This window comes from Equus caballus, chromosome 23, assembly GCF_041296265.1.
Source record: "Equus caballus isolate H_3958 breed thoroughbred chromosome 23, TB-T2T, whole genome shotgun sequence".
NCBI lineage: Eukaryota > Metazoa > Chordata > Mammalia > Perissodactyla > Equidae > Equus > Equus caballus.
In genome coordinates this window covers 59,266,927-59,279,627 of record NC_091706.1, presented here as the reverse complement: position 1 = coordinate 59,279,627, position 12,701 = coordinate 59,266,927, and the positions used below count along the sequence as shown (strand labels likewise).

The 12,701-nt window shown below is 36.5% G+C and overlaps 1 protein-coding gene across 6 annotated transcripts in view; it reads left to right on the top strand.

Annotated features, from left to right (window-relative positions):
• Positions 1-12,701, top strand: part of LINGO2 (leucine rich repeat and Ig domain containing 2) — a 1,108,249-nt gene that overhangs the window by 616,854 nt on the left and 478,694 nt on the right. For all 6 annotated transcript variants that reach the window (XM_070248727.1, XM_070248724.1, XM_070248729.1 and 3 more), the window contains exon 4: positions 12,275-12,360. The gene's annotated coding sequence lies outside the window, so the exon portion shown is untranslated. The remainder of the gene's footprint in view (positions 1-12,274; positions 12,361-12,701) is intronic.

Below are 12,701 nucleotides of genomic sequence, written 5' to 3'. Positions count from 1 at the left end.
TTCTTCTTCTGTGCATGCTCTGGCTACGTGACTTTACAAATTTTCTGAAAAAACAATTTCCTAATTACTCTGTTGATAAGATGTGGTCAGTTGAATGGGACCTGGAGGGCCTGCAGTTACAGTTAAAGCAAATTTAACTCAGGTGTTCCCTGTCTTCACATTGAGCTTGATCACCGAGGCTTAAAGAGGGAGAGTTGTTTTACCAAAGCCCTTCCCCAGAAATCTTGGATATCATTACATATCTTTAAACTCTCTTCTTGATGTCTTTTCAGGGTTCTAGAGACTCTCCAAAATATTTGTCAAATTTTAAAAAGCATAAAAACCTTAAGAATCCGTACTGATATTTCAGCATCTGTAATTCTCATCCTCATGTCTCATGCAGCTTTTCACTACTCAAAATTATTCCCTTGGGAAAGGTAGAAGACAGCTTTATCCTAGTGAAATGATTATCATTTGGCTTGGTAAGAAAAAATATGTACAAATGCAAAATAGATGTCTGCAGAGCCATACTTGAGAGCACAAATTTCCGAGCATGCCTTTTAAGAAGGCGTAATAATTTATTCTTTCTGTTTTGTTTTGTTTTTTAATCTATACACTGTGGGTCATATTAACAGCTGAGAAACTTCATCAAATCACAAACTTGTATTGACTGAGAACATTTTAGGAAGTTAAGCTGAAAAAATATTTCATAATTCCCCTCCCTAGTTAATGAGTTTGGGTTAATCTCTGCAGTAGCCGTATTTAACATTTATGCCACATCAACGATAAATTAGGATCAAGCCTGAATGCAGCTAACAGCATTCCCAGACCTGAGTTGTCATAGTACAGAAAAGATTAAGATTTATCCTGCTGCTTATATTAGTCTTTCTTGTGGGTATATTTTGGATATTTGTATACACTTTACTCAATCTTCCACTGGGCAATTTGATATTTCCCACGCATTTTATGTGTGTTGAGAAGGAGCGGAGGGTGTTTCATGGGAGGATTGATTATATTGAATTAGCTCTCATAAATTTGGCTTTCAAATATTTTTAGACAAATTTCCTTAAAATTTTCAGTATAAGAATTACAAATGCATATAACTCAAACTCTATTTAGTGATTTCTAAAATAATAATGTCAGGCTCATTGAAATAGAATTGACTTATCCTAAACCACCTTACCTACATTCCAGATCAGTCATACCTGATGGGTAGAAATTGGCAATATCACTTTGCTCTTGAATGCACTCCCTGAATTGCAATGATGGGAGAAGCATACCAAAAGCATACTTATCAAAAGATTCTAATGTTCCATGGACTCTTAGAAGACAGCCTGCTATTGGACAGACACAGAAGATGAAACCAAGCTAATGTCCTGCGCCAAAGGGACCAGTGTCTGTCTCCACAACATTGCCTGTTGAATTGGCAAGCGACTTTCACTTTGTTTGAGTATTCTTCCATCCAAAGCAGAAACTCACTTTTTCTTTCTTAGTTTACTGTATGTACTGTTGACATTTCTGACCCTATTCCTTTCTAGTACACTGACTTGAAGCTACCTTCTTCTAGAACTGCTCCTGCCCTCTCTGCTTGGCTCTGAGTATGCTAAATGTTTCTCTCTTTGTCTCAGCTAACTCAGTGCCATTAAAACAGAGAATACCAGCACCCTACAAAAGAGAATCTGCTTCTATGTTTTAACTCTTCAGGGAATGACTATAAACTCTATCTCCTTCCCATAGATTATGATTTTATATTATTTTTATTCTTTTAAAAATTGCCCTTAGTGTTTTTTTGCCTTGGAGGTTGGGGTTGTGTTTCATGAGCAAAAAGAGAGTCAGCCCAAGATATTTTTGTGGCATTAAAGAAGTATTTGGCTGGATGCCTAATACTGCCAGTGCGCTGTTCAATATAAAAGGAGGAAATCTTTCCTGTACATGAGGGAACACCCTTTGAAGAAAGGAAATCTAAGTAACAGGAAACAACACACACACATACACACACATGCACAGGTACATACATACCTATGTATGTATATGCATTTTCTTTTGGGGAAAGAAGAGGTTGGGGGAAAGAAGAGGTTGGAGGAAATGTCCAGGGATAATTTCTTAATTGTAATAAATGTATCTTTTCTCTAAATGACAGAAAACAATTTTAGTTTTTATCAAACTCAATTACTCAGTAAATATTTACTGAGCACCTATTGCTTTGCACCAGCCTTTTGTGACACATAAATTAGTTGCCAGACACTCTCAGGCTGATAATGGGTCTGCATTTACTTCGCTTGAGTGTAAGAAACCAGTGCACAGAATCTTCCACTTGTCACTGCTGTGCTTGTTTCCTTCAAGGAAATGATTGGGCTGAACAGTAACTAGTGCTACCCTCAAGCAGATTGTCAGCAGCAAGACTCAACAGTTCAATTCTGCTGGATTCCTATCAGGCGTGAGAAGGATATCCTCTGCTCTCCTCATCCATATTAAACTGATGTCTTTTCAGACAAACTGGAATTGATCCTGAAGGCTCGTGCCTTGCTCCTACCACAAAAGTTAGTCATTAAGAGCTGTGTCACCTGGCCCCATAATTAAATTCATGAGACCTCTGCTATACTAGTTGATGGGGTTGCTGAAGAAAAATGATTTGACAGTAGCAGAAATTTTTAGAATCATCCCCTCCAAAGTTAGTTGACAAGTTTATTTATTTACTTTTTCATATATATCTTCTGAATATGTTTTTCAGACTCCAAAAGTAGATGTCAGGCTCCCTTCTGTTCTCAAGTCTCCCAATATTTATACTTACAGTGCTGCACAGGCCCCATAGCAGTTGTAAAACCTTGTGGCTGATTATTGTATCGTGTTAACTAAGCATGTGGGAGTTGTGTGTACAAGGGGATGATGAAATCTTGTGTTTAAATGTGGATCCTTATCCAGTGATTACGTGTTCAGGGTTGTGGCATGAAGTTGCTACATAGTTTCTAGAGCAATAGAGGGCTCTTTATCTAAAATGTTGATAACTCTGACAAGCATATAAATACTCCCTTCTTCCAGCTGTCAAAATCCTATCTCATCAACTTCCCTGTCTCCTTCCATCTCCTTCATGAAGTGTTTTCCATCTTATTAGGCCATGGTGATCTTCCTCTCCTTTGAATTCCATTATCATTTATTGTCATCAACATTTGACACATATTTATACTGCTTTGAAATGTACTATCTTGTCTGCCTAACTAGACTGTAAGTTATTCAAGAGGAAGAGCTGAATTATATTCCTTTGCGTCATCCATATTGCCGAGCACTGTGCTATGTTCATAGTATGCATAACATACTATGAGCAAGTAAATAGGAAGACTCTGGGAACTGGAGAAACACTTTTCTCAGATTTATTGAAGATAAAACTATTTGAATATGGGCTACATTATAATCAAAGACAGGACGCCTGACAAACAAGAAGTCTGGAACATTAAAATCACTTCCCAGGGCAAATTATAGTTTACGTGGGATCTGAGAGGTCATCTAGTGAAAACTCTCATTTGATGATTGTATTAGTCAAGGTTCTCTAGAGAAAAAGCACCAATAGGATATATATATATATATATATATATGTATGTGTGTGTATATGTATATATGTGTGTGTGTGTGTGTAGGAAGAGATTTATTATAAGGAATCAGCTCACACAATTACAGAAGCTAGAAGTGCCAAGATTTACTGTGTGCAAGCTGGAGACCAAGGAAACCCAGTGGTATAATTTGGTCTGGATCTGAAGGGCTAAGAACAAGGAGGGCCAAGGTTAGGAAAAGATCTATGTCCCATCTCAAGCAATTAGACAGGAATGGCTGAATTCTTTCTTCCTCCACATTTTTGTTCTATTCAGGCCCTTAAGGGATTGGATGATGTCCACTCGCATTGGGGAGGGCAAACCACTTTACTGAGTCTGCTGACTCAAATGCTAATTTCATCAGCAGCACCCTCGCAGACATACCTAGAAATAATGTTTAGCCAAATATCCAGGCATCCTGTGATCTAGTCAAGTTGACACATAAACTCAACCATCGCAATAATGAAGAAACTGAAAGACCACACGTGTAGTGACTTGTCCACGGTTGCTCAGCTGGTTGAGAGGAGAATCATGACTTTCCCAGGTCCTATCTCTGACAGATGTTTTTTCCATCTCTTACAGAGAGTCCAGTATTTTGGATATTTAGCAGACAGTGCAGACAACTGATTGTAGTGTTGCCTGTGGGTTACAGACAACATGCTATAGGCAGCGCTGTCTCTCATATACTACCCTATAACACCACTAGGCTTAAAGTTAAATTTTTTGGTCCATTAATATTCTAATGGTTAGTTCTTTCTCTGTCCACTTTTGCAAAGTGAAAATTTTATTTAAGTTTTGGCCTCATCACTCTTCACAAAAAGGAAAAATTTACTGTTATTCTCAGGGTGTTCTATTTCTGCTAGAAGCTTCAGAAATGTCATAGGATGTTCAATATAGTTTAAAAGGAGACACTGACAAATTGAAGAACATCCAAAAGAAGGTGACCAGAATAGTGAAATGTCTGGAAACATGTCGTCTGAGGAATGTATCTGTCATTTTGCGTTCAAGAAAGTGGTGATGTTGAATCTGAAAGATGCTCCATCTTCCTGCAGGGCAATGATAACTTCCTTCCATTATTTGAAGAGCTGCCATGTGAAACTAGGATTCCGTATTTTCTTAGTTCTAGAGGGCAAAATTTGGACCAATATGTGACAGGTACAAGAAGGCCAGCTTCCATTGTATATAAACAGACTTATCCAATAACCCAATAATTGTCCAACAGTTCAGCTTCCTTGGCACCAAGGGAGCTGCACTGTGGGCCCCTTGTCAACAAAAGCCAGTATCCTCATATTAAGTGGGAGAGAGCCTGGATGACTTGAATCACTTATGACCTGAAGATTGTGTGATTATTTGTCACTAAGCTAAACCCAAATGGAGGACAACCAAACCTTACTCAGTAATTCCCACTCACCTCACTCCGGTAAATGAAGAGCATTTTAGGAAAGATCATGCTAGAAGCCACTGCTGCCACTGGAACCCCTGATTAATTGCCCAGGCTGTAGATAGAATGTAGCCTGTTATCTAGAGATGATTCTTTCTTCTTCCCTAACCTAGCAAAGTCCAAAGCTTTTCCTATAGCAATGGAACAATACAGTTCTTTAGAAGTCTGTCTGCATTAATCTACATGAGGGAAATAGAATGTATTTAAAATAAATCCTTGCCCCCCTCATCTTTTTAGGTTAACAGTGGATATTCAGGGTGGCTTACATGAAACAAGTGCAATTTAATGAAATACAGCTTTGAAAGTGTCAGAAAATGAATCAAACTGTAAAATATACCAGAGGTTTTAAAATAAATAAAGTCAGTCATGTTTCAGTGTACTTGAAATAATGTTCACAGCAAGGCAACTTATATAATATGAATATTCTTTCACTTTTCAACTTGATTAGAATAGAAAGTACATATTTAACAGTTATTTTGAGGCCTGAATGTGACTCAAACTACCATTTCAGTTATAGTTTGTCTTTTATCTTTTTTCTTATTTCCCTAAAGCAGCAGTCAAAGCTCAAATTTAGGTTTAATACAGATTTCATTGAGCACACAAGTTGCAGTGATGGAACTCATTTTATTAGACCCTACACTCAATACAAAACATCAATTGCAGAGGGTCACGCTGCATCTTTCTAGCTGTCACACCAATATCTTGCTGAGTGCCATCTGCAATGTCTCAGGTTCTTTATTTATCTTGGAACTCATTTAGTTTGATCTGAGAGCTATTTCCAAAATGCCTGCAGTACACAAAAAAGCACTTTATCAACAGTCCATTGCTTTGGAGATAGGAGTATCACCAAGTTTCTCTCTGGTGGTGGAGATCTGGACAAATGATGATACGATGTTTAAGGAGACACAATCTTAATTCTAAGAAAACTCGTTTTATATTAAATGAATATACCTGTCCTAAACTTGTATAGCTAAAATGAGATTTGGACGCTTTGCAGCTTTTAAGTTTTGAAATGTAAAGCCAGTATTTGAAGCTGGCTAATTCTTCTTACGTAGCATATCAGGAATGTAGGTGGCTACCACCAGATGATGGACTTATTTTGGAACAAAGTAGCATGGGCTAGGTAGGAAATCTTCCTAAACCTTCCTTTTCCTTCTTTATTTCACACCTACCCTACACAAAGTGTTGAGCCAGATAAAGTGACTGTGAAGATAAACCAAAATATGGCCCTGGCCCAGAAAGAGCTTATAAACAAACAGGAGAAATAGTGGAACACGAATGACTTAAAAAATGGCAGTAAATAGATAATGCTGTAAGAAAAGTATAACAATAACTTATACAGAGCAGGGAGAAGGCATTTCCAATTGAAGTTAACAGAGGGATTTAGCATTTGATGTGGGCCTTGAAAGATGATAAATATATGGAAATAAAGAGACTAAGAATACTCTTCTGAACAGAAATCAAGACAGAAGTCTGTGTTCAGATAAGGAAAAATAAAATATTCAAAAAGTGGCTAATCTTGCAATTTGGACGACAAATAAGTTTTTTGGGGGGTATGGGCTCTGGAGGTAGAAAGATTCAAATCTACTCTCTATTATTTATCGGCTTAACTAAAGGCTTAGGGTAGTTACAACATGTCTGGGTTTCAATAGTCTTAACTCAAAATATGACTGCTACTAATAATTATTGCACAGATTGATTCTAAGAATGAAATTTCTCACAGCTGTGAGGATCTTTACAGTTTTCAATGCGCTCCTGCATTTGCCCATAGGGAAGTGAGTTTGAAAAGGTAGATTAAAGACAGTTGAAGTCTTTGAGCCCAAGCTAAGGAGTTAGAAATAAGACTCCATTCTCCTCCCATAGTCTATGAGGAATGGGGAGGCTTTGAAATGTTTTGAAAGAGGATTGACAGCATTCCAGCTTTGACTTAGAGCATTTGCTCTGGTGAAATTGGTGTTGGACTTGGTGTAGGAAGAGGAAGCAAGACTGTTGTTGAGGCAGATGACTCAGTTAAGAATTGGTTGCAGTAACAGAGACAAGAGGAGGTTCGAATCACAGCTATCGAGAGGTAGCAGCGTTTCCTCAGGAAAGTCCTTCTACCTTCTTTCAAATCGTAGATTCTAAAAGAACATCAAGGCCTGAAATAAGAGTTTGGATCCTAAAGAGTTAAAATAAAGTCAGAAAATTGATTAGAAAGCATGGAGGCATTTTTGGAGTAGATTGAATTGGAGAGAGACTGAAATCTAAGAAACCAGGCGGGAGGTGGTCAGACATTCCAGAAAGGAAGGATCCAGGAGAATTAAATTCTTGAATTCTTCCTCCTGGCAATGCTTTCCCTCTCAACACTGAACCATCTTCACCCCCCCCCCCCCACACACACACACTTCTACACACAATTTATTTGTCTCTTTGCTTCTATCTGATATTTATCTTAAACTATTGTCATTTTTACCCCCATACTTGGTTCTTGCACCAGGAATTTCCCAAACCTTTTCCCATCTGCTTTTGAAACGAATAAATGTTTCTGAATAAGTGATTTGGAAACATAATCATAATTAAGTCGCTTATATTGTAGAGCCATTTAAGTGTTTCTTTTTTAAAGAAGTGCTTGAAGAGAGTATTTGAAGATGCAGGAAATGAAAATGATAGGTTAGCTCTCAGAAGTAATGAAGCAAATGAAAACCGGTCCATTCTGGTTAAACTTCTTTTAGAAAGGAGCCATATTAACCTATTGGGCAGAGACTATACTTTTCCTGTGTTGTTAAAAGTTCTTGATTTGGTATTGAATCTAAGTGAAACCATTATTAAATTACAATAATTATAATATCAACTCTGGAAATTTAAGTGAACTTCATGTGAAATGATGACAATGCATAATCTATCAAACTAGATAAGAGTAATGTATTATGGAGGTTGAAATTTTGTTTCATAAGTGCCCCTATTAAGTTTTTCCCCAAATGTAATGCAGTCATGATTCCAAAAAGTTCCCTTATATGGATATGTTTGTGTGTGTGTGTGTGTGTGTGTGTGTGTGTGTGTATACATGGTTCCGATAGTTAAGACATGCTTCAGTAACGGTACTCATAACGGGAGAAATGGTGATTGTAGGTATGACCAACGGTGACTATTTCTTTACTGGAATTTGGAGAAATGCATATGGAGTGTTTTGCTATTTGGAAATTTGGCTGCAAATATCAGAAATAAGAATATTCTTGTTACACGGGTCCACCTTTCTTGAAAACTTATTTCTTTCAAGATCTATTTATTTCCCTTCTGCCCTTTCAACAGTGATAAAACCTGTGCCTTCAGAAAGATCTTCATCAATAATAATTCCAAGTAACATTTAGCAATGAAATGATCTTTGTTAAATTTTGGAAACAAGGGCTAGAATCAGTATTCTGTAGAATTTGTAAAGATTTTTCCTGCGCTTTTGCAAATAATTCTTATTGTGACATAAATATATATTTTTTAATAAACTACATCATATAGAGGCTGAGTGTTCTGTTTTTCTTGTAATACTACTGGCTGCCTAAAATATCTTCCGTTAAGGAAGATATTGACTTGATTCTTCAAAAATATTAATTTTCCCTTGATTAGAAAAATAAAGTCTAGACTACCTGAATTTGAATCTCAGTTTTGCCACTTTTAAAGCATATGAGCTTTTTTTTTTTTTTTTGAGAAAGATTAGCCCTGAGCTAACATCTGCACCAATCCTCCTCTTTTTTGCTGAGGAAGACTGGCCCTGAGCTAACATCCATGCCCATCTTCCTCTACTTTATATATAGGATGCCTGCCACAGCGTAGCTTGATAAGCAGTGCATATGTCAACACCCAGGACCTGAACCAGCGAATCCCAGGCCACGGCAGCAGACCATGTGAACTTAACCACTGCACCACTGGGCCAGCCCCTATACTATGTAATCTTGAACTAATTTCTTCACCTAAAAACTCAGCATGTTAATAGCTTATTTTTTTAAATGAGAATTAAAGGAATTAATACATGCAAAACATTAATACAGCACCTGGCCATTAGTAAGTACCTAAAAATTAGAACAATTATTATTAACATGAATTTTATAAATTTATGAATTAAATGAAATAATATCACGTATATATGTATATGAAATTATACAAGCATGCATACTTAGCATGGTGTATTGTAAGACAATAAATGGTAGCTAAAATTTTTAGGGTAAAAGATACTGGAAATATATAAAAAAGTGCAGAAGAAAGCAAAAGTTCCCAAAATCTTATTAACCAGTGACAAAAAGCCAATATTTCCTGTGTTTTGTTATGTATTATTAAATTCAAGGGAGCCTGCACTAGGTGACATCAAGATACACACGTTTTTCAAAGTGAGGAAAATCTTTATTCAGAATTATTGACAGAGTACAAAGTAAATAAGAGCAGAAGTATGTAAGATTTGCTAACTGCTTGTTTAGTATTGTTGATCTCACAGTGGTGACACTTTTTTGAAATAGGAAAATGTAAGTTTAAAACAACTTCATCAGTTATAGTAACATTTTTGCAAATGGAAAACATACACATGCACACTGCATGAATTATTCAAGTACCATTTTGAAATCATCTGGAACTGCTACCTATCATCTGAATTCTTGTCCCAAAGTGTAGTCAATGGATCAGTGCCATCAGCATAACCTAAGCTTGTGATAAATACAGAAATACAGACTCTTGAGCCTTGCCCTAGACTCGTTGAACCAAAAACCTGTTTGATTAATGTGCGTATAAATATCGGGTAACTCATAGACACTTTAAACTTGAGAAACAATGTTTTACACCAAACCACACACACACACATACACACACACACAAAATACAGAAACAAAGCTGAGTGAGGTTGCAGGTATTGTAGCAGAATGATTCATCTAGGGAAAAAAATGCTGCTAATTAAATTAATAGAATCTTGCAGGTTATTGTTTTGTGTGAATAAAACCAAAGTATATGTCTTATAATAATAATGCTGGGACCTTGTTGTGCAAGCTTACTTTAGTGCTGTTTGATAGTTACTGGTTTCCCTTTTGGCTTGTTATTGATCAGATATGTAGATAGGAGACAAGTGATTTAAAAGTCTCTAAATATTTGACCCTGGCCTATACATATTCACAAATATTCATGCACATTCCAGTTGGAAAGAGAGATAATAGACAATTAAACAGTAAATTAAAAATATGATTATAGGTTGGGATGAGAGGTGGGACGCTTTGGAGTATAAGGAAAAAACTTTGAGAAAGTGACTTTTGAATGGAGACGTGAGGCATGAAAAGGATCCAATTGCAGAGCATTCTAGGCTTGATTTCCTGAAAAGCAAAGTCTTTAGATGCTGAACATCATGGCTTATTAGTAGAAGAATGTGTGGGAGCCCAATGAAAATGAGGGAGTGCTGTATAGGGTAATATTTGAGAGGTAGACTGTAGCCAGTTCATGTCAGAGCTTGTAGGCCACAAAAAGATGACTAGAGTTTACTCCAAGTGCAATAGAAAGCCATTGAAGAATTTTAAGCATGGTGATAAAGTGAAGATTTACGCTTCTTTAAAAAGTTTACCCTTGCCAGGGCCCAGCCCCGTGGCCAAGTGGTTAAGTTCACAGGCTCTGCTTCAACAGCCCAGGTTTCGCTGGTTCAAATCCTGGGCACAGACGTGGCACTGCTCGTCAAGCCCTTCTGGGGTGGCATCCTACATGCCACAACTGGAAGGACCTACAACTGAAAATACACAATTATGTACTGGGGGGCTTTGGGAGGAAAAGGAAAAATAAAATCTTTAAAAAAAAAGATAGCAAAAACAGTTTATGCTTGCCAGAGTGTGAGCAATGGACTGTAGAAGGGGACACAAGTGGGATCCGTGAGTAGAAGGCTTTTGCTGTATCTAAGTGACAGACAATCTAGGCTTCCCCTAGTGAAAGGAGAGAGCTGTATGGATTCAAGCTGTATTTAGGGTACCTAATCATCACAGAAAAGGAAGTTATTAAGGAAGATTGCCCCATTTCTGGCTTGAATACAAAGCGGAGGTGTCAATTTCCTAGGAAGTAGGAGAAGACCTAAGTAGGTACGTGGGGAAAATCAAGAGTTCCAATTTGGATCAAGTTTGAAAGATAGTATAAATCTTGGAGATTAAGAGAATGGGCTCTGGGAAGTTTCACATTGATTCTATTGATTACAGTGGATCTTGAATAATTTACTTAAACGATGCTTCAGTTTTCTCATCTTTAAAAATAGGAAAGATACATATACCAACCTTACAAGGTGGTTGTAAATATGAAATTAGATAATTCCTATAAAATGATAAGAACAGATCCTGACACATTGTAAGCAGCAAAATAATAATTATCACTCTGATTATTTGTCACAAAAGCAGCAGTGTCAAGCAGGAATTCTGGTATACAAGGGTGAGGTTTACTGGCAAGTGATTGCTGTTCTAATTATTTTAAGAAAGTATTTCACCTCATTACACTTGTTTTGAGTTAATGAAAACTATCCTAGAATAGCTTTTACTGTTTTTTGTCAACTTCTCTTTCTCTCTCCTTTATCCTTCCCTCTTTTAGTGGATTGAGAAAGGGAGTTAAGGTGGATTTGGGAGTAGGGTAAGAAGGAAGAGTCATCAGGACAATGGAAAAGTCTTATTCTAATTTTAAAAGAACGTTCCATTTCCCCTTTTCAACCTTACAATTACTCCAAAAGTAGATTCAAGCTTCTAATTGATTGTATTTAAATTTTCCTGCCTAAGTATATCATCATCATTTTCGATAATAGATTTTCAGATTTGTCTAATAATTATTAAATACTGAAACCACAAGGAATAATCTGTGACTTGCATGTTGATACATTGTCAAATGTTTAACCTTTGAAATGGCAGGTTTATTGACAGAGCAAAAATACTTTCTCCTTCAGGTCTGTTTTCTCCTTCTCTGCAAACAAAACACCATTTTGCCTTTTGGAGTTGAAGGTTGAAAATCTTCAGATATATTGTATTTAGACATGTTTCATTCATTCATCTATTTAATAAAAAAGACTAATTTAATGAGTGCCTGGGTTTTAGATACTTTGTCATGTTCTGAGAACTCCTAGATAAACATGACAATATACTTGATTTCAAGATGCAAAAACCCAAACACGAAGTGGGTTAATCTCAATTGTGTTTCTTTAAATGCTTTTACAGAACATGTTAAGTAAATCTGAATTATTATTGGTGTGGTCATTAATATATGAAAATCCTCCTATAATTTTTTAATATACTTTTGTTGTTGTTGGCAGCCTTGATATAGGCTTTTGAGAAGAGGCTCAGAGCAGAACACTGACGGTGACCACCACCAGCATGAGGACTCCAAAAAGTCAAATCGGTAAGTGGAAAAAGGTGACTCATGGGTATGTTATCTATGTGTCATTAAATCTGTTGACATTGTTTTTTATGCCAAAACATAGTTTACAAACAAAAATGAGAGTGCAGCTCTGTCTGATGCCAGAGTTTCTATTCTGGTATTTTTTCATAAAGCAACAAACATTTATTGGGTATCTAATAAATGCCAGGCTTCTTTTAGCTGAGATATCATTCTATTTCCAAAATGGCTATTACTTAGAATAAAAAACTGTATATTTATGCGAAGCCTTATAGTTTACAAACAATAAATGAATAAGTAATTTTGTTTAGTATTCACAAAATCTCTATAGAAAACAAGATAGG